General features: G+C 43.7%; 1 protein-coding gene across 3 annotated transcripts in view; it reads left to right on the forward strand.

Annotated features, from left to right (window-relative positions):
- The window catches only part of G3BP2 (G3BP stress granule assembly factor 2), a 170,067-nt gene that overhangs the window by 86,067 nt on the left and 62,435 nt on the right, over window positions 1-21,565 (forward strand). The gene's annotated exons all lie outside the window — the stretch shown is intronic.

The raw sequence follows: 21,565 nt of genomic DNA on the forward strand, positions 1-21,565 counted from the left end.
TGTGGCAAAGAGCCACCTGGTCCCATCTCAATCTCTGGAATCACCTAGGAGCCTGTTTTGATACTCGGAGGGGCAAGGTATATCGGACAGCAGACAAGTTGGTGAAGTTGCAGGAACAAGTTTCTCAACTTCTACATCTCCCACTTCTGAGGGTCTGGGATAACCTGCAGGTCCTGGGTTCCATGGCCTCGACGTTGGACCTGGTTCCGTGGGCCTTTGCTCATATGCAGCCACAGCAGATGGTGGTGTTGTCCCAGTGGGATCCGAAGTCTGAAGTATTTTGTCCCCTTGCCTCTGTGGATGGATGCCAAGTCCAGCCTGGCGTGGTGGCTGTCTAGCAGTTTGGAAATGGGAGTGGACCTCAAAGTTCCAGATTGGGTGGTGCTGACCACAGATACCAGTCTAAAGGGCTGGGGAGCAGTGTGCCTGGAATGTTCAGCCCAGGGTCTCTGGTCGATGCTGGAGAAGGCCTGGTCCATCAATCACCTAGAAACGAGAGTGGTTCGCAGAGCTCTGGAGGTGTTTCTGCCGGTGGTCCAGTGGTGCGAGTGTTTTCAGATAATGCGATGAAGGTGGCTTACATCAACTGCCAAGGAGGAACAGAGTCATGCTGTGGCTTTGGAAGATCAGCTGCTGTTTGTGTGGGTCGAGCGTCATTTTGAAGGGATTGCGGCCTCTCACATAGCAGGAGTGGACAACGTGCAGGCAGATTTCTTAAGTCAGCATCAACTGGATCCTAGGGAGTGGGAACTGTCCCCAGAGGCCTGGAATCGCATTTGTGTCAGATTGAGATCCAGCTGAGGCATTCCCTAAGTGACGGGGGCCAACACAGTCATCAAGGTGCTTCGGTCACAGAAGAGAAGTTGATTTGGTGGGACTAGATGCTCTAGTGTACCCATGGCCGATGGGGATCCTTCTGTATGTTTCTTCCATGGCCACTCATAGGGTGAGTGCTTTGTTGCATAGAAGCGCATCCAGGGTCAGTGGTTCTGGTGGCACCGGAGTGGCTGCAACATCCGTGGTTCGCGGACGGTCCTCTTCGATTGGTTCATCTGCAGGGGTTGCTGTGCAAAGTCCCATATTTTCGGATTGGGAGGATCACTTTTTTGTCTCATGGCTTGGCTTTTGAGAAGCAGCGACTGTGCATGAAGAGAGAGAATTGTTAACAAAAATGAGGTTGTGTGTGTTTCTGGAGGGGAGGGGCCCTCTGCGGGCAACGAGGCTGATAGGAGAGCCACAGGTTCCCAAGGCCCTCTCAGGATCAATACTGGGAGCCTAAACAACCTGTCAGGCAGGAGAAAGGGTTGCAGCTCAGAATTTGTCGAACTCCCTGGAGCCCAGGGACTCCCCTCCCCCCTTGTCTCTAGCAATTTTGGGGGGTGAAGGAGATGCAAGTTCTGGGCCGGATAGGGGAGCAGATGATGTAGAGTCTTCCTCAGAATTTGTCTTGCTTATGCATAAGGCCTTTTTAATCAGGAAAAGCACTAGCTATAAAAGGGCATTTCTGTCAGCTGTCTCGTCCTGCTGCAAAGAGGCTGAGGGGCTCCTTGGCCAGGGGACCTCTTTCGCTGGACCATGCTGAGGGGCCTGGCGGCTAAGATGATTCGGATGTGGATGCCCCAGAAGATGATCTTAGGGTTGGTCCGGGGGTGGATCAGGATAACCCAACAGATCTCACAGTGGATGTCTATCAGGTTGGATAAGGACATGGCTGATCCGGAAGAGGGTCCCGATAACGGAGGGAGATGATCCACAGTTGGTTTGTCTGTTCCATAAGGAAGAGTTGAGGCCCCTTATTTCCCATGTTCGGAAGGAACTGGGTATTAAGGTGGTCCAGGAGGAGTTTGACAATGAAGGGGTGGATGTGGTATTTGTTGGACTCTGGGGCTCACTGAAAGCCTTTTTTTCTTTCTAAAAGGATCAAGCTGGTGAACCAGGAATGGAGCTTCCCAGAGGTGAGCCCTAAGGTAGCTAGAGCCATAGCAAAGTTGTATCCCCTCATGGAGGATATCTTGCAGCTGCTGGTATTGTTGAAAGTGCATGCTTTGCCCTCAGCGGTCACTAACAAGAATGACCATTTTGGTTGTGGGTTTGGCAGCGTTAAAGGACACCCGGACCATAAGCTAGAGATTCATTGAGAGAAAATGTTTATAGTCTCTGTGCTGAGCCTGTGAACATCGATCTTTGGAAGTCTGATGCAGAGGACCTGTTTATGCTGGGTCCAGAAGTCTCAGGAGAAGTCTTCAGATGCTGATGATAACTAGGCAACTTGGGTGGAGGCCAGGATTGCATATAAGGCTAATGCGCTTTGACTTGAGCTGGACTTTGGCCAGGAATGTGGTCGTAGTGGTCTCGGTGTGACGTCTGCTGTGGTTGTGGAATTGGTCAGCTGATATGTGGCCCAAATCTCAGCTCTGCAATCTTCCCTTAAAAGGAAGGAAAATTGTTCAGGGAGACCTGAAACAATTGACGAAGGTTTTCGGGAAGTCTAAAGGAAATAAGCTGCTGGAGGATAAAATGACAGTCAGGAAGTCTCTTCTGCCTCGCTCTAGTTTTCGGGAGGAGCAGCATTTTTCGTCTCAATAAGGATTTTGCACTGTCTTCAGGGCAGAACCAGGTGTCCGGTAGACAGCAGTCCTTTCAAGGTGCCCATTGACTTCCCTGAGGGGGCTGGTGGGGGTAAGGCTTCACAATGAAGCCAGGCTGGTTGACTCTTGAGATGGCGGTGGAAGGCCATCTATCATAGTTTCACGAAGAGTGGAACAGGATTACCTAAGACCAATGGGTCCTAGAGGTAGTAAGGGGCAGCTGTGCTTTAGAATTTTTTTGCCCCATCAAGGAAGCTTTCGTGGTGTCATATTGCAGTCTCAGAGACAAGCAGCGATTCGGGACATGTTGTGTTGCCTTCAGTTGCTGGCATGATAGTACTGGTGGAGGCCAAGGAGCACAGTCGCAGGAGGTACTTGATTGTGTCATGCTGAAAAAGGAGGGAGCCTTTCATTCCATCCTCTTATCTACAAAATGTGAAATGTGATACTGCGAGTTCCCTGTTTTTTCTGTATAGAAACGTTGCGGATGGTGATAGCAGTTTGTGTGGAGTTTTTCAGGCCTCACTGGACTTGACGGAAGCGTATCTGAACATACTCATTTGGGAAGAACATCAAAGTTTCTTCGTTTTATGGTTCTGGGGTAACTTTTCCAGTTTTGGTTCGGGAATCGCGATAACTTCTAAAATTGCCCAAAAAAGAAAAGGTGAAACCCGGCGACCCCAAGATGGTGGAGCAGGTCAAAAACTGGCAGCTGGGAAATAGCTCATCCACAGCAATCTCGAAAACCTTGGATGCCAAATTCGAGCAGGTTTTCAAAAAATGTGATTTTTGCCACATGGACAGTGATATTACAGGATGAGTGCGGTGGGACGAGTGTCGGATGCCGAAGTGGCGCATGGATAACGGAGGCCACTCTTCAAGACTTGCACGCCACGGTGACACGACGACTGGATGATCGAGTGGAGAACCTGGAAAACAAGTCCTACAGAATCTGCATTTTATGGGAATCCCTGAATCTGTCTCTGATACGGAGCTTCACGAACTTTGTGTCTTGGCTGACGCAGGAACTTCAGCTGGATTCTAATCTGGGCCTGGTGATTGAGTGGACACTTCACTTGGGATCATTTCCAGACACTCGGGGGAGACCTCGCATAGTGATCGCTCGTTTTTTGGGGTTTTTTTTTGTTTTTTTTTTTTAACTTCCAGCATAAAGTGGCTGTTCTACAAGTTTTTCGCAAAGATTTACAGCCAAAGATTGCAGATCGCAAAATATTAATTTTCCAGGACTATTTGGTGAAGCTCCTGGGCCTCAGATGGGCTTTTTCTCCTATATGCCCGTAAAACTTGTTTTGCTTTGTTGAAACCTGCGAAGCTGAGAGTAAATCACAATTTTTCTATGCCCATTGAAGCCCTGGGTTTTGTGGACTTCTTGCCTGCATTGGTGAATAGTGGTATCCCTAAATGGGGAACTGGAGATTGAACTTAGCCTATGGGCACAGTTTGTTTTCCTTTTACTGCTATTTGCAGGAGCAATATGATTTAATATCATTCAAGTGCAGGCCCGGGTCTGGGCCCTGTGGTGGATACTCTTGGTGGGTCCCCCTTCTTGTACTGATTTTTTATAGCTTATGAACAGAGGTTGGTGTAGTGCTGTTTGTTTTATCTTTATTCCTATCTGAGGGCTACAGGGGAGTTGATGTCTTTTCATGCTTTATATATAGACCCTGTATAGGAGGGTGGGTAATGGGTGGGCCCAATTGCAATTCACACGTGTTTTCTCTGCTAGCTGGAGCTAGGCGGGGGGGGGGGGGGGGTCAGTAAGGGATGAGGAAGCAAATAGGGTAGGGGAAACTGTGGGTTGGGTGGGGAAATGGTTTTGATGGATTGGGGGGGGGGGGTTGTATAGCATGGGGGTGTATTTCTTGGGTTTGCACTGCAGGCTGGTTGTTAGGGGCCTGACTGAAGATAGCTTCATGGAAAGGGTGGGGTTCCTTCTAGTCTGGTGGGAGAAGCTCCTATAGTATAATGCTTGTTGAGGTCTTAGATATTTTACTGTTGAGTCTTATGAATAAGAATGGCAGTAGAGTGACTTCTTGGAATGTGGCAGGTTTGGGCTTGCCGATAGAGGCAAAAGATATTGAAAGCCCTAGCAAGACAGGCAGGTTTTGCACTGCTTCAGGAAACCCACCTGAGCGACCTAGAGCATGGAAAGCTGGCTAGATGGTGGGTAGGCACTGCCTGTTGGGCATCCTCAGGTTCCAAAAAAGCTGGGGAGGATATTCTAATTTATAAAACTTTTACATTTACTGTTCAAGAGCAGATTAAGGATCCAGGTGGTATAATTTTTTTTCCATAAAGATTTTTTTATTTACAGTACAATACAATGCTAACCCATGGTCTCATACAAAGAAAAAATCAAAACATTTGGTAATCAAAGTACATGGATACCATATTTTATTTATTTATTTATTTTAAAACTTTTCTATACCGTCGTTTAGTAATGCACCATCACAACGGTTTACATTTAGGCACGAAATAGGTTTGATAGTTTTCTAAGTTATCCAAGCGGTGCCAATATTTTACGGTTACATTGTTCAATAATATATTCTAATTGAAAAGTGGGTTGGAGATGCTATTTATGATTGCCAGGCTAATCGTATATGTGCATACTGTTTTTAAATTAATATTTAATTATGAGCAAAATAATAAAAACAAACAACTCTGCTTTTATAGGTGACTTTCAGCTGAATGTATTTGTTGTTCCTTCAGCGACCTCACTGTGGAATGCTTTTTTGAAGAGTTTTAAATCTTTCATTAGTCTTAGCTCAAGTGGTAATGTGTTCCATAATAATGGTCCTGCCAATGATAGTGCTCTCACCAAAGAGATGTAAATGTCAAGCCCTTCCACTCATCCTAGCCCAGTACAAACAGGGAAACAACTAAATGGTGGATATGAAGCCTAAAAGACCAGGTTGAAGAGGAAAGACAAAAAGAGAAAAACATAGAAATTGAGGACCTTAACAAATAAGTCTATCCTTAAGACATGCAATGTATGTGATAGATCTGTTACATACTTCTGGAAGCCAATGGGAGTCCTAATTAACAATTGGAGTCATATCATGGGTGACAACAGCCTTAATATCAGAGAGTAAAGTGGAAAGAAAGGACGACCAAATAGCCTTGAATCACCGCAAATATGAAAAAGATTTCAGTTTAATGGATTTGGATTCCAAACATAAAGCAATCAAGTTTTTATACCAAAGGTCTCTAGTGGGAGGAATTAACTCCAGCCACCTGAGGAGAATACATTGCTTCCCCACCAGAGACCGTTTTTAAAAAGAAAAATATTACCTTCTGTCCCCCAAGCCCCCATCCTCTGAAGGCATTCCCAGAAGACATATCTTTGCCGAACTGTGGATGGATGTTTCCCACCAGTTCTCCACAGAATGAAATATAGCTGCCCAAAAGTTCTGAATAAGAGGACATTCCCAAAATCCATTGCTCAACTTGGCTGCCACATGACCACATTTAAGACACCTGTTATGAGCAACGATTCCAGCCTTAAAAGCACGATCAGAAGAATATATCATTCTGTTCAGAGGTTTAAACGGAAGTTCTCTAAATACTACTTCCTCTGAAATCAATAGAGGGAATTAAGCACAGATAAACAAGTCATCTTCATCTGTAAATGCCCAGCTCTATGTACCAAAGAGGCCAGCAACTCATACGATTAAACTAAATGTATACAATCTTGACAAGGTATGCTTTTTGTTGATACACATCAAATAAAAGTGGAAAGCTCCTGAAGTATGCTGGTTAGTTTGTAAATGAAAATTGGACATGATATAGCTTCGGATTTGCAAATACTGGAGAAAATTATGGGATGTATGCCCCAAATGAGACATAGGAAGAGAATGCATTAACCTTCCTAGTGCTCAAATTAATAAAGTGCAACAGCAAAACTGAGCCCTTTCAAGATCTCTCTAAAAGGTCTCTCCATCCCTGAAAGGGAACCCAATGTTGCCTCTAAGCATTAAAAATGACCACTCCCGTGGTAATTTCAAAGGTTTACATGAGACATCCTGGGTTTCTTTCCAAACAGAATTCAACCAGATTCAGGAAATCTGCAGTATATCCCTATGGGAGAGTATAATTGGAAGCATCTGTAATATAAACAACACTTTAGGAAGAAGCATCATTTTTTGAGTGTGATACGACTCATAAAGGAAATAGGGAAATGAGATGCGGAATACTCAAGGAATACCACATAACTGGGTCACTTTGGTTATGTGGACCCAGATATTTAAGAGTACCTGAGGCCCACTTTAAAGGGAAGTCCTGCCAAAGATGCTGTAGAGTACCTGAAAGATCAGGCACCTCCGATTTATCCAAATTAAGGCATAAGCCAGAGAAACTGCAAAATCTGGCAAATATCTCTCACGTACAGGGCAGATACACCCGAGCCCTAGATAGAAAAAGTAAAATTTCTGCAAATATTACTTTAAGAAAGGGAAGCTTAAATAAGGCTTCATTTGCAGTTATTATATCAGTAAGCATCAATACCAAAGGTTCAAGGGCCAAAATAAACAAAAGGGACAAAGGGCACACCACTGTCTGGTACCTGTAGTTAAAGGAAAGAATTGAGAAAATAAATTATTCACCCACACTCTGGTTGGTGGGATTAGAGTATAAAAGACTTGAATCACTTCCACATGAAACCTTGAAACCCATACATAGGTAGAACATGTTTCAGGAAATTCCACAAGACTCTATTGAACACTTTTCTGCATCAAAACTGATTAAGACAGGGTCTACAACTCCCCATCTTTTCCAATTTTCCAGCAAAGTAAGAACCCACTTAACGTTCAAAACCGCCCATCTGCCATAAACAAAATCCACTTGCCCCTTGTTAATTAAAGTAGGTAAAATCATTTTAAGTCTATTGGCAAGCAATTTAGCATAAAACTTATCTAAATGCAAAAGAAAGATGGGGCGATAAGACATCACCAAGGAGGTATACTTCCCTGGTTTCGGCAGATCTATGTTGGCATTCTTAAGGGAATCTGGCATCCGCTTCAGCTGAACCAGTGTATCAACATCTTAAGAACCACAGGCACTCTCCCTTTAAGAATTCTATAAAATTGGGCAGTTAGTCCATCAGGACCTGGGGATTTCAACAGGGGAAGCTCTGCTATCACTTGCTGAATTTCCTGGATATGTATGGGTTTATTCCAAGATTCCACATGTACTGGAGACAGTTAAATTTATACGTCCCAAAAAGGATTCCATAGCCTCAATATTACTAGCCTCAGCTGAATGTAAGTGCTGGTAATATTTCCCAAAGGCTTGTACGAATCTAAGAGGAAGTAAGTGAAGTGCCTCCAGAGTCTTTAATATGGGTGACAAATGAGGAGGAATGTCTGGTTTTCACAGAGTTTGCTAGCATTCTCCCCACTTTGTTTCCATATAAGAAAAATATATGGCATAAATTAGAAAGAGAGGAGGTGGCCCTTTGATGTAATTTATCATTTAAAAGTTTGGAGGTTGCCCAGAAGTATCGTTTAGCTTGTGGGGATCGGTCACTAGCCAGGCAATTCTGGAGAAACTGCAATCTACAGGTGAGAGATGAGATCATTGTCAAGCTCTTTCTTCCATTTTATCGTATAGCTAATATCACCCCACAAAACCGCCTTAGCGGTTTCCCAAAAAAGAACTGGATCATCCTTGTGAAATTGGTTATTTTCCTCATTTGTTAGACAAATATTCCTCAAATGCCTTATCTAGGGCTAACCATCTGGGTATCCTCCATTCCACCTTTCCTGAAAAAGAAGTGAGATTACCGTATTTTACAGCGTATAAGACGAGTTTTTAACCCCTGAAAATCTTCTCAAAAGTCGTGGGTCGTCTTATAGGGCGAATAATTACTGTATTTTTCGCTCCATAAGACGCACTTTTTTCCCCCAAAAGTGGGGGGGAAAATGTCTGCGTCTTATGGAGCGAATATAAAATAAAAATCTAACAAAACCCCCCAGACCTGCCAAATTAATTTACTGCAACCCCCCACCCTCCTGACCCCCCCAAGACCTGCCAAAAGTCCCTGGTGGTCCAGCGGGGGCCCAGGAGCGGTCCGGGAGCGATCTCCTGGACTTGGGCCGCCGGCTGCCAGCAATCAAAATGGCGCCGACGGCCCTTTGCCCTTACTATGTCACTGGGGTCGACCAATGGCAGCGGTAGCCCCTGTGACATAGTAAGGGCAAAGGGCCGTCGGCTCCATCTGGCAGCCAACGGCCCAAGTCCAGGAGATTGCTCCCGGGACTGCTCCTGGACCCCCGCTGGACCACCAGGGACTTTTGGCAGGTCTTGGGGGGGTCAGGAGGGTGGGGGTTGCAGTAAATTAATTTGGCAGATCTTGTGGGAGGGGTCAGGAGGGTGGGGGTTTGTATTTAATTTGGCAGGTCTTGGAGGGGTCAGGAGGGTGGGGGTTGTATTTAATTTATTTATTATTTTTTTATTATACCGAGTTTCATGATAGGAATCACATCAACCCGGTTTACAATTAACAATGTGAGTAAAGGCAGAGAGTAACAAAGTAAAGAACATTTCCCAATACAAGAACAAATATGGTATGAAACTTAACAAATATTATAACAATGTTTTGGATGTGAGAAAGTTACAAAAAACATGGAAAAATAACTTGGATATGAAAGGGGAGGAATTTGGCAGGTGTTGGAGGGTCAGGAGGGTGGGGGGTTAATTGAATTAATTTGGCAGGTCTTGGGGGGGGTCAGGAGGGTGGGGGAAGCTGAGGGATTAGTTTTAAAGGTCGGGGTGGGTTTTTTGTTTATCGGCTCGAAAAAAAACAAAAAAAAAAAACCCCCGATCGGGCCAGACGAAAAAAAAAACACGATGTGAACCGGAATCAGAACCAGTTCCGGTTCCGATTCACATCTCAATTACCGGTACCTCCTTCTCTGCCTCTCAGATCTCGCACATGCATGTCTGCGCTGCTTCACTGCAGTCCTCAGGAGCGAGATCTGAGAGGCAGAGAAGGAGGTACCGGTAATAGGATACAAGGGTGGGCCAGAGGGATGTGTTACTGCTCTGATAGTCTTGGAGACAGGGAGGGCTGGGCAAGCAGAGAGAGCTGACCAATCCAAGCAGGATTTGTATACAACAACCAGCCAATCGCTGGTAAGGTACATCGCTTGCCGTGATTGGCTGGTTGTTGTATACTGGATACCACATACAGTATGGTTATGTAGTGACACAGAAGGGTAGTCTTATACGGCGAGTATATCCCAAACTCTATATTTTAACTGGAAAAGTTGGGGGTCGTCTTATACGCCCAGTCGTCTTATACGCCGGAAAATACGGTAGCTAATATACAAGAAACAGGCCCATGATCTGAAATTACAATGAGGCCAATATCTGAAGAACTGTAAATAAGAAACATGTCTCAGATACCAACAGAAAATCAATTCTGAATTTGTCATGAGCCCTAGCTATATGAATGTGTACCCCCACCTCCCCTGGTAGTAATATGTGCCAAGAATTCAAAAAATGTAACTGCTCACTGAGAAAGGGAATACCCTTATGTGCACCCAAGGCAGAAAAGAGGGAAGGGGGGGGGGAGGGTGTGAAATTATTTATATAATGTCCCATAGACTATGCAATTAAAATCCCCTCCCAAAATTAAAGGAGTCATCCCCAAAGAGTCCAATACCGTAACTATATTAGTAAAAAACAAACAAACTAGGATCATAGAGATTTGGGGCATAGATAGATGCCAGTCGAACCGGTCTACCAAACAGAGCCACTAATAGTCACATACCGGCCCTGAGGGTCAATACAGGTTTGGGATAACTGAAAAGTCACATTACAGTTGATCAAGATGGCCAACCACTTTTTTTTTTTAATAGAAGTCCCTTGTGCTGCAAAACCTTGCGACACTCAGCACTTGCGAAGTTTAGAATATTCAGGAACCATCATGTCTCCTGTAGAAATGTGATATGACATTTCAGTCTGTTTAAGTGAGATAGCACCTTCTCCTCTTAAAAGGCGTTCCCAAGCCTACTACTATCCAAGTAATAAAATTGACACCCCCCCCCCCAATTGTAAAAAGAGAAATAGAGATAACCTACCCAGCCAGAAAAAACTGGGAAAGATAAACACCCACAGCTCCAGCACACCATCAGCATGGTTAGAATGCTTATCTTTAGGGAAGAAAATTATGTAAAAGCTCCACCAACCACAAATAAAACTACTGGGTACAAGAATATGAAACCCAACACGTCGTCCCAATCATACTCGAATCAGATATGTTGGGATGCTGCTCCTCCCTGCCACTTCCTCCCATCCCAAGGGTCAAAAATCAACAAAATACCCTCTCCCCGTGGGTACATAAGAAGATGCCATACTGGGTCAGACCAAGGGTCCATCAAGCCCAGCATTCTGTTTCCAACAGTGGCCAATCCAGGCCATAAGAACCTGGCAAGTACCCAAAAACTAAGTCTATTCCATGTTACCGTTGCTAGTAATAGCAGTGGCTATTTTCTAAGTCAACTTAATTAATACCAGGTAATGGACTTCTCCTCCAAGAACTTATCCAATCCGTTTTTAAACACAGCTATACTAACTGCATTAACCGCATCCTCTGGCAACAAATTCCAGAGTTTAATTGTGCGTTGAGTAAAAAAGAACTTTCTCCGATTAGTTTTAAATGTGCCCCATGCTAACTTCATGGAGTGCCCCCTAGTCTTTTATATTATCCGAAAGAGTAAATAACTGATTCACATTTACCCGTTCTAGACCTCTCATGATTTTAAACATCTCTATCATATCCCCCCTCATCCATCTCTTCTCCAAGCTGAAAAGTCCTAACCTCTTTAGTCTTTCCTCATAGGGGAGCTGTTCCATTCCCTTTACTTTGGTAGCCCTTTTCTGTATCTTCTCCATCGCAATTATATCTTTTTTGAGATGCGGCGACCAGAATTGTACACAGTATTCAAGGTGCGGTCTCACCATGGAGCGATACAGAGGCATGATATTTTCCGTTTTATTCACCATTCCCTTTCTAATAATTCCCAACATTCTGTTTGCTTTTTTGACTGCCACAGCACATTGAACCGACGATTTCAATATGCTATCCACTATGACGCCTAGATCTTTCTTGGGTTGTAGCACTTAATATGGAACCTAACATTGTGTAACTATAGCATGGGTTATTTTTCCCTATATGCATCGCCTTGCACTTATCCACATTAAATTTCATCTGCCATTTCGATGCCCAATTTTCCAGTCTTACAAGGTCTTCCTGCAATTTATCACAATCTGCTTGCGATTTAAATACTCTGAACAATTTTGTATCATCTACAAATTTGATTCTCACTCGTCGTATTTCTTTCCAGATCATTTATAAATATATTGAAAAGTAAGGGTCCCAATAAAGATCCCTGAGGCACTCCACTGCCCACTCCCTTCCACTGAGAAAATTGTCCATTTAATCCTACTCTCTGTTTCCTGTCTTTTAGCCAGTTTGCAATCCACGAAAGGACATCACCACCTATCCCATGACTTTTTACTTTTCTTAGAAGCCTCTCATGAGGAATTTTGTCAATTGCCTTATGAAAATCCAAGTATATTACATCTACCGGTTCACCTTTATCGACATGTTTATTAACTCCTTCAAAAACGTGAAGCAGATTTGTGAGGCAAGACTTGCCTTGGGTAAAGCCATGCTGACTTTGTTCCATTAAACCATGTCTTTCTATATGTTTTGTGATTTTGATGTTTAGAATATTTTCCACTATTTTTCCTGGCACTGAAGTCAGGCTAACCGGTCTGTAGTTTCCCGGATTGCCCCTGGAGTCCTTTTTAAATATTGGGGTTACATTAGCTATCCTCCAGTCTTCAGGTACAATGGATGATTTTAATGATAGGTTACACATTTTTACTAATAGGTCTGAAATTTCATTTTTTAGTTCTTTCAGAACTCTGGGGTGTATACCATCCAGTCCAGGTGATTTACTACTCTTCAGTTTGTCAATCAGGTCTACCACATCTTCTAGGTTCACCGTGATTTGATTCAGTCCATCTGAATCATTGCCCATGAAGACCTTCTCCAGTATGTGTACCTCCCCAACATCCTCTTCAGTAAACACCGAAGCAAAGAAATCATTTAATCTTTCCGCGATGGCCTTATCTTCTCTAAGTGCCCCTTTAACCCCTCAATCATCTAACGGTCCAACTGACTCCCTCACAGGCTTTCTGCTTCGGATATATTTTTAAAAGGTTTTACTGTGAGTTTTTGCCTCTACAGCCAACGTCTTTTCAAATTCTCTCTTAGCCTGTCTTATCAATGTCTTACATTTAACTTGGCAACGTTTATGCATTATCCTATTTTCTTCTGTTGGATCCTTCTTCCAATTTTTGAATGAAGATCTTTTGGCTAAAATAGCTTCTTTCACCTCCCCTTTTAACCATGCCGGTAATAGTTTTGCCTTATTTATTTATTTTATTTATTTAAATTCTTTTAATATACCGATGCTCAAGACCAGGTCTTATCGTACCAGTTTACAATAAACTAGGGGGAACCAGTTAACAGAGCAAACAAAAGTTACATTATAACAGGGAATGTGGAACTAGGCTGTTAGAGAAAAGATAGTTTAAACAAATTCTAACTGGAGAGAAGGGCAAAAGCAGGAGAGGGTGCTTACAGGATAAGAATTATGTACAAATTTACATAGTGTATATGAATTAAGCAAGTTATAAGAGAGTACAATTAGTTGGACAACAGTTCCTTTGTGTTGCGGAAATGGACGCATCCGTGGGGTAAGAGACTGTGTGGGTGACCCTGAGGCTTTTCAGGGGTAAGCTTGGGCGAACAGCCAAGTTTTTAATTTTTTTCTGAACGTGATATGGCAATGTTCCTGGCGGAGATCTGGCGGGAGGGAGTTCCAGTGATGCGGACCAGCAATTGATAGTGCCCGTTTTTCAATAGAGTTGTGAAAAACGGATTTTTTGGGGGGAACCTGGAGGGAATCTCTATATGCAGATCTGGTGGGTCTTGCAGAGGAGTGTGGTTTGAGGGGTATGCTAAGTTGGAGCGAGGATTATTGAAGTAAGGTTTTGTGGATAATAGTAAGTGTCTTGAAGAGAATTCTGGAGCGAATGGGTAGCCAGTGAAGTATTTTTAGAATCGGGGTGATGTGGTCCATGCGGCGGGAGTTTGTGAGGATCCTGGCTGCGGTGTTTTGCAGCATTTGAAGAGGTTTGGTAGAAGAGGCCGGGAGACCAAGTAACAGCGCATTACAATAGTCTATCTTTGAGAATAGTATGGCTTGAAGGACCGAACGGTAGTCATGAAAGTGAAGGAGAGGTCTTAGTTGTTTTAATACCTGTAGTTTGTAAAAGCCTTCTTTGGTGGTGTTGAATTTTTTAAAGTTCATTCTGGAGTCTAGGAAGGCTCCAAGGTCTCTCACTTGATTTACTAGAGGTGTGTTATTATTGATGGCTAGTATGTTATCATTAGGGGAAATGATTAGCAGTTCGGTCTTGGACATATTGAGAACGAGGCAGAGACTTGTGAGAAGGAGGTTAATGGCGTGAAGGCAGCTATTCCAGTAGTTTAGCGTGTCGGAGACGGGTTCCTTGATGGGGATTAGGATCTGCACGTCGTCCGCATAGATGAAGTATCTGAGGTTGAGGTTATCGAGGAGTTGGCATGGGGGAGAAGATATATGTTGAATAGGGTCGGTGAGAGCGAGGAACCCTGGGGAACTCCTTGTTTGGCAGCTACCGGGTGCGACTCTTTGTTGGTTATTTTTACTTTGTAGTATCTGTCGCTTAGAAAGGATTTTAACCAGAGGAGTGCAGCACCTGAGATACCTATTTCCATGAGACGGTCGATGAGGATTGTGTGGTTAACTGTGTCGAACGCTGCAGAGATGTCTAGCAGAGCTAGAAGGTATGATTGACCTTTGTCAAGACCCAACAGGATGTTGTCAGTTAATGAGAGTAGGAGAGTTTCTGTATTTTTGCGTTTTCTGAAACCGAATTGCGATGGATATAGGATGTCGTGGGATTCGAGGTAGTCTGTGAGTCTAGTATTGACCAGTTTTTCCATTAGCTTGGCTATGAAAGGTAAGTTAGCGATAGGGCGAAAATTTGTGGGATTAGATGGGTCCAGGTTGGGTTTTTTTTAGTAAAGGTTTCAGCGAGGCTGTTTTCAAAGTGTCTGGGACTGTTCCGTTTGTGAGTGAACAGTTTATAATGTCGGCCAATGGTTTGGCGATGATGTTAGGAATTGTAAGAAGGAGTTTGGTCGGAATTTGGTCTACTGGGTGCGATGAGGGCTTCATTTTTTTGATGATAGATTCTATTTCCAGGGATGATGTGGTATCAAAAGATTCTAGGGACCGTTTGTGTGTTGAAGGGGTGTGGTTTTGGTCCGGTGGCGGCTGGGAGTTGTGAATGGGGTTAGGAATGGGGTTGGAGGATGTTAGCGGGCTAAGTAGATTTTTTATTTTGTTGTCGAAGAAGACTGCCAGCTCGGTGGATTTGTTTTGTGCTTCTTCCTGGATGATAGGACGAATAGGGGTGGTGAGTGTGGCAACATATGAGAAGAGTGTTTTTGGGTCATATATGAAGCCGTGTATTTTTTTGGTGTAGAAGTCTCTTTTGGTACGAAGAATAGTGGCCCTATAGTAGCTCATAGTGGTTTTGTAGGAGGCCCGTGCAGTATTAGTGGGGTTCTTCCGCCATTGTTGTTCTTTATGTTGAAGGTTTTTTTTTTAAGTGTTCTTAATTCTGATGAGAACCAGGGTTTTTTGTTAGAACGGGCAGGATTAATATTTCTGGATGTCAAGGGGCATATTTTATCAGCTGCTGCGTGGGTGATGATTAGCCAGGAGTTCACGGCGGTGTCCGCATTTGTGAGGTCCAGGTTAGTTAGTTCCTTGGTGAGCGTGTTGCTGAGAGTTTCCATGGAGCATGTTTTTCTAAATTGGATCGTGGATTTGGAGATGTTGTTGGTGGGTTTATTCTTTATGGCTATTTCCGTTTCTATAATTGAGTGATCTGACCAAGGGATGGGGGAGCAGGTAGGAAGAGCAGTGGTCGAGATCGGGTCATTCGTAAATATTAAATCTAGTGTGTGTCCTGCTTTGTGCGTGGGTTTGTTAATAATTTGTTTAAAGCCCATGGCCATGAAGGATGAGAGGAGGGCTTCGCAGTTAGCTGAGGGAGATGGGGAGTCCACATGAATGTTGAAGTCTCCTAGCAGGATCGCTGGTGAGTTGGTATTGATGTGTTTGGCTATAAGTTCTATGAGGGGTGATGGGTCGGAGTCTAGGAGCCCAGGCGGGGCGTAGATGAGGCAGATTTGGAGTTGATTGGATTTGAATAGCCCGATTTCAAGTTTAGTTGAAGTTTTAATTGCATGCTGGGTTAGTCTAAGTTCTTTTTTGGCAGCTAGCAGTAATCCTCCCCCTCTTTTTTTTTTTTTTTTTTTTTTTTTTGTTCTAGGGATGGAGAAAAAGTCGTAAAGATGTGTGGGTAATTGGTTGATTAGTGGTGTGTCCGTGTTTTTTAACCATGTTTCAGTTATAGCACACAGGTCCGGTTGGGTGTCCAGTAGGTAGTCATTGAGCAAGTGAGATTTTTTTGATAGAGATTGGGAGTTGAGGAGGGTTAGTGTGATTAAGAATAGGCCTAGGAATTGGGTTAGAGGGGAGATCATGATGGGGATCAGGGATCTCTTAGAGCGTTGTATCTTGGGAAAGGGTGAATTAACTCTGAGGGAGGAGTGCAGGATGATAGGGATAGGGAAGGTTTGCATCATGTTGATCATGTTGGCGAGGCTGGCTGACTGCTGGATGTTGGAGTGGCTGGTTGAATGCTGGGTGCTGGATTCTAGAGGGGCTGGTTGAATGCTGGGTGCTGGATTCTAGAGGGGCTGGTTGAAAGCTGGATGTTGAATGACGTTGAATGCTGGGTGCTGGATGCTGGAGTGGCTGGATGAATGCTGGATGCTGGAGTGGCTGGATGGATGCTGGGTGCTGGATTCTAGACGGGCTGGTTGAAAGCTGGATGTTGAATGACGTTGAATGCTGGAGTGGCTGGATGGATGCTGGAGTGGCTGGATGGATGCTGGAGTGGCTGGATGGATGCTGGAGTGGCTGGATGAATGCTGGGTGCTGGAGTGGCTGGATGAATGCTGGGTGCTGGAGTGGCTGGATGAATGCTGGGTGCTGGAGTGGCTGGATGAATGCTGGGTGCTGGAGTGGCTGGATGAATGCTGGAGTGGCTGGATGAATGCTGGAGTGGCTGGATGAATGCTGGAGTGGCTGGATGGGTGCTGGGTGCTGGAGTGGCTGGATGGGTGCTGGAGTGGCTGGAGTGGCTGGATGGGTGCTGGAGTGGCTGGATGGGTGCTGGGTGCTGGAGTGGCTGGATGAATGCTGGATGCTGAATCCTGGAGAAGCTGGAAGAATGCTTGAGGAGAAACTGCTTTAGGGCGGTAGGATTAATGGAGAGGGTGGATAGGCATAAGATGGCACAGGTAGCTTCTTGTTCTACGTGTTGGTGCGCACAAAGGGGCAGGCCCCTTTGTTGCGCGACGCTAGGCGTGCGACGCCTGCAGCCGTTTTCAGCCCTTTAAAGGGCTCTGGGGAGGCGTCGGGGCTTCCGGGGAGGGCTTAGTGGTGCCCTTCCAATTGCCGCTTCCTGCTTTAAATTCGCCGTGGTTTTTTTTTTTTTCTATTTTTTTGCTCACCTCGGGGCCTCGCGAGAGGCTTGTCCGTGGTCCACCTCCCCTGGCCCTGATGGGCCGACGCCGACCGCGCAGGGAGGGCCGACCCGGACCGAGGGGGCAGTGCAGGGCGGCGGCGCCGAAGAAAAGGGAGCGCCTGCAGCCGTTTTCAGCCCTTTAAAGGGCTCTGGGGAGGCGTTGGGGCTTCCAGGGAGGGCTTAGCGGTGCCCTTCCAATTGCTGCTTCCTGCTTTAAATTTGCCGCGTTTTTTTTTTTTCTTTCTATTTTTTTGCTCACCTCGGGGCCTCGCGAGAGGCTTGTCCCTGGTCCACCTCCCCTTCTTTCCACCTTTCTTAATGTGTGGCATACATCTGGACTGTGCTTCTAGAATGGTATTTTTTAACAATGAGCACGCCTCTTGTACATTTTTTTAGTTTTGTAGCTGCTCCTTTCAGTTTTTTTCTATTTTTCTCATTTTATCAAAAGTTTCCCTTTTGAAAGTTTAGCATGAGAGCCGTGGATTTTGCATACTGTTCCTCTTCCAGTCATTAATTCAAATTTGATAAACGAAAAAAAGGGACCAGCTAGTATCCAATTCAAGTATACTCAAAAACTAACTGTAACAACTTACATAAGTTATCATATGTTCTGAAACTCTGTTAAAAATAAACTTTATTAAACTTTATTGAAAGTTATTAATACCAATTATTTTTTATTTGAGACAAAGACCTCAGAACTGGCAAAAAAAAAGGTCTGGCTGACCATGAATTTTATAACCAGTAAGTTCAATCATAGGTCTTGATTACGTCTCTTTTCTTTTTTTATAAAAACATGTTTGACTCTTTATAATTGAGCAGCTTTTCAATTCCCGTTGTGTATAAACAACTGATATCGCTTGTTTTGTTGCAACAAACTTTATCAATGTTGCAGCGTACTGAATAGCACGATGTATTGGCTAATGTCCCAGCAGTCCAAAAGCCTTATATGCTGACTGCTTTCAACAGCATGTTTTCTTCTCGCCGTTTATTGTCACACTGACGGCATGTATATTCTCGCTGTTTACTGCCACGATAACTTATGTTTGCTATAAGCCCATCAATTTAGTGTCTTTTTTTTTTTCTAAAACAGAATTAACATGTCTCCAATTTCAGTAATTCTTTGCCAGATATCATCGTAAAGCACTTATCTTAAAACTTGTTATAATTTTCCTTCATGTTGAACAAGTTTGTGCTGCACGCCACCGCCAACGTTAACGTTTCGCCTAATGCTTCCTCAGGGCGGATTCTGTGAAATAATGCAGTTGACATAATGCAAATTAAAAATTAATTACGATGTCAGCTTTTTTCTTATTACAGTCTTTGTACTCACGTAACTCTTAGTCTTTCAACATACGGGCTTCATAATGCCAACAACTGCTGCTATAGTTATTTTATAGTACTCCCTGACTTTGAAAAGTGACCAATCAGTCCAAAAGGTCTTAATAGTAAGATCGAGTGGAAGTAGTCAGAATTCCACTGTAATCATTTTTGAGTGGTTGGACATCCATTTATAACATCAGGACATATATAAGAATGACATTTTGAAATTTTGCAGTCAGCTGTCAATTATTTGTCAAATAAAAGTTTCACGTAAGAACGTTACGTGCGCTAAAGATGTTGTTAACCATTAGTTGAATAAGAGTTTTACGTAAATATGTGGTGCACGTCGTTGACGAGCTCACTGATTGGTCACTTTTCAAAGTCAGGGAGTACTATAAATACAAACAGTCTAACTTCAGTTAGTCAGCCAGAGGGACTCACTGCTCTCTTGATTAATAAATGTTGGTACCTATTCAAACCAAATCGCACTACCTCAATACCTTTCCAAGGTGAGTTACTGAGCTGAACTTTTCAGCCTTTTTACTTAGGTATACACTGCTCCTAGCTTATTTCTAGCTTCTGGCTACTTTCTGGGGGGATTTTTTTGTGGGTTTTTTTTTTTTTTTTTAAATACAAACACTTAGTTCTGCTTACTAGCTGCCTTACAGACTTTTAAAAATACACACAGTCTAATTGTCCTACCCTGGGATTTGTCCCATATATATAAACTAAACGTGACCCCTTTACTAAAGTACACTCAGGATAAATTGCTCACTTGGGCACGGCTCCCTCTAGCGTTGGGTGGTAGGGTCCATCTTTTTAAAATGATGATACTACCTAAGTGGTTATACCTCTTTCAGAATTTGCCACTCCATATGCGCGTGGTAGACCTAAGGCAATTGGATAGGGCTCAACGCCGGTTTTACTGGAAGGGGGGAAAATCCCGGGTCTCGTTGGCGTGGATGCTTGAACGCTGGGGGAGGGGGGAATTGGGAGTCCCTGATTTAGCTCTTTATAATTTAGCTAGTAATCTATGCCTGATGAGAGATTGGTTGCTGGACAAATCAACTGTGCTTAACTTATCCGCAGATGTGGAATTAACTGCCTCCTTTTCCCTTAGATTTGTTCTGCAAGCTCCAGCTACAGCCTTACGTTTATAGTGCAGAATGTTCTTGTTAAACCCCTTAGGATCTCTTGGACGCGACTTGTGTGTTTATTGCAGATTCCAAATATTTGTGCCTATTTTTTACCGGTCCAGGGAAATCCGGAATTCACCCCAGGCTCCCAAACAGTGGTTTATCAGCGATGGCTGGCTAAGGGCATTACTTTGTTGGGTCATGTCTTGACTCCGGACGGTACCATTGTGGCCTTCTCAGACCTACAGAAGCATAATGACATATCTCCTACTGAGGTATTTCCATACTTGCAATTACAGCATTATGTGGGCTCTCTTCCCTCCTCTGTCTGGCAGGCCTCCCACTTTCACACATTGGATACTATTTTTTCATTTGAAAAGGAGCAGGCGCCTTCACTATCTCAATATTACAAACGCCTCAGCTGAATGTTGTGGATACTTGCTCTGTTCTGGTTGACAGATGGAATGGGGATGGGGTCTTTGTCATTAATGGCTATATAATCAAAGCCTGTTTTCGACGAATTTCCCAGATATCAGTGAATTTGTATTTTAGAGAAATGCAATATAAATTTTTGCGCAGGAGCTATGTTTCAGCACAAGGGGGGCCTTTAACTTGCGAATCTCCTTATCCCCAGCCTGTGCGTGTTGTGGGAACGCAAGAGGAACATTATCTCATGCTTTTAGGGAATGCCCAGCTATATATAATTTATGGGTTAGACTGGTTAGATATCTAGAGACCTTATTGGGGTCAATATTCCTGTGTCTCCCCTGTGGCTTCTTTTTGGTTGCATTTCTCCATTACGTATTCGTGGTATGGGATCCCGCTTATTAATTCAAAAGGCATGTTTGGTGGGGAAGAAAGTTATTTAATTGCATTGGCGAGATGCATCTTCCCTTTCCTATTGGACTTGGCGCAACCTTTTTCACTGTATGATGCTCATGGATGCGGCAGCAATGCGACTCTCTCCACGCCACCGGAAGCGATTTCTGGAAGTGTGGGGCGCATACTTACAATCTCTCCCACAGAGTGTCCGCAGTTCTGTTCTTAATGAGTAACTATTTTTTCAATTCCAGGACTTTTTATCTTATTCGCTGAATTATGATTGGATCCCTCAGTGGACTCTGGACCCTACCAGGAGGTTATAATGTTGTAGTTTGGGGTGGGAGGGTGGTTAGGGGACATGTGGAGTTTATGTATTCTCATGACACTTTGTGTATCGGAGAGTGGCTCAGAACCACACCACTTTCCCTTTATCTTTTATAAAATCAATAAAAATTTTCATATTAGACTGTATTTTTTTAACTTGTTAATTCACTGCCTTACTGACTATTAAAAGCACAAACACACTAAATAATATTCCCAAATAGTTAACTTTGCCCCAATACTTTTAAAAAAGACAATGTCCCAAGCAAAAACTTACTAATTCCTTTCAGCCACCAGCAAGGTGATCCTCTCCTCTGTCATCCACTGGAATGTGCCAAAGATCAACCAAATGTCAAACAGCCTTCATAAAGGGAAAAAAAAGCAGGTACATGAGTATAAGTTGACTGAAATACTAATCAAAACAAACACAAAATGAACCCATGACGCGGATGCCAAAGTGCCTGCAAGAACTTATCATTAGTCAGTGCAAGAAAGGCAATGCCTACTTGTATATATAAAGAAAAAAAGAACCCCACAATCCTTGCAACGAGCATGCAGCTCATGATCTCCTCTCAGAATCATGTAGAAGAAAAGCCAGCAAACTGTGCTTCAAAGCAAAATATTGCGGTG

The sequence above is a fragment of the Rhinatrema bivittatum genome, chromosome 1, assembly GCF_901001135.1.
Source record: "Rhinatrema bivittatum chromosome 1, aRhiBiv1.1, whole genome shotgun sequence".
Lineage (NCBI taxonomy): Eukaryota > Metazoa > Chordata > Amphibia > Gymnophiona > Rhinatrematidae > Rhinatrema > Rhinatrema bivittatum.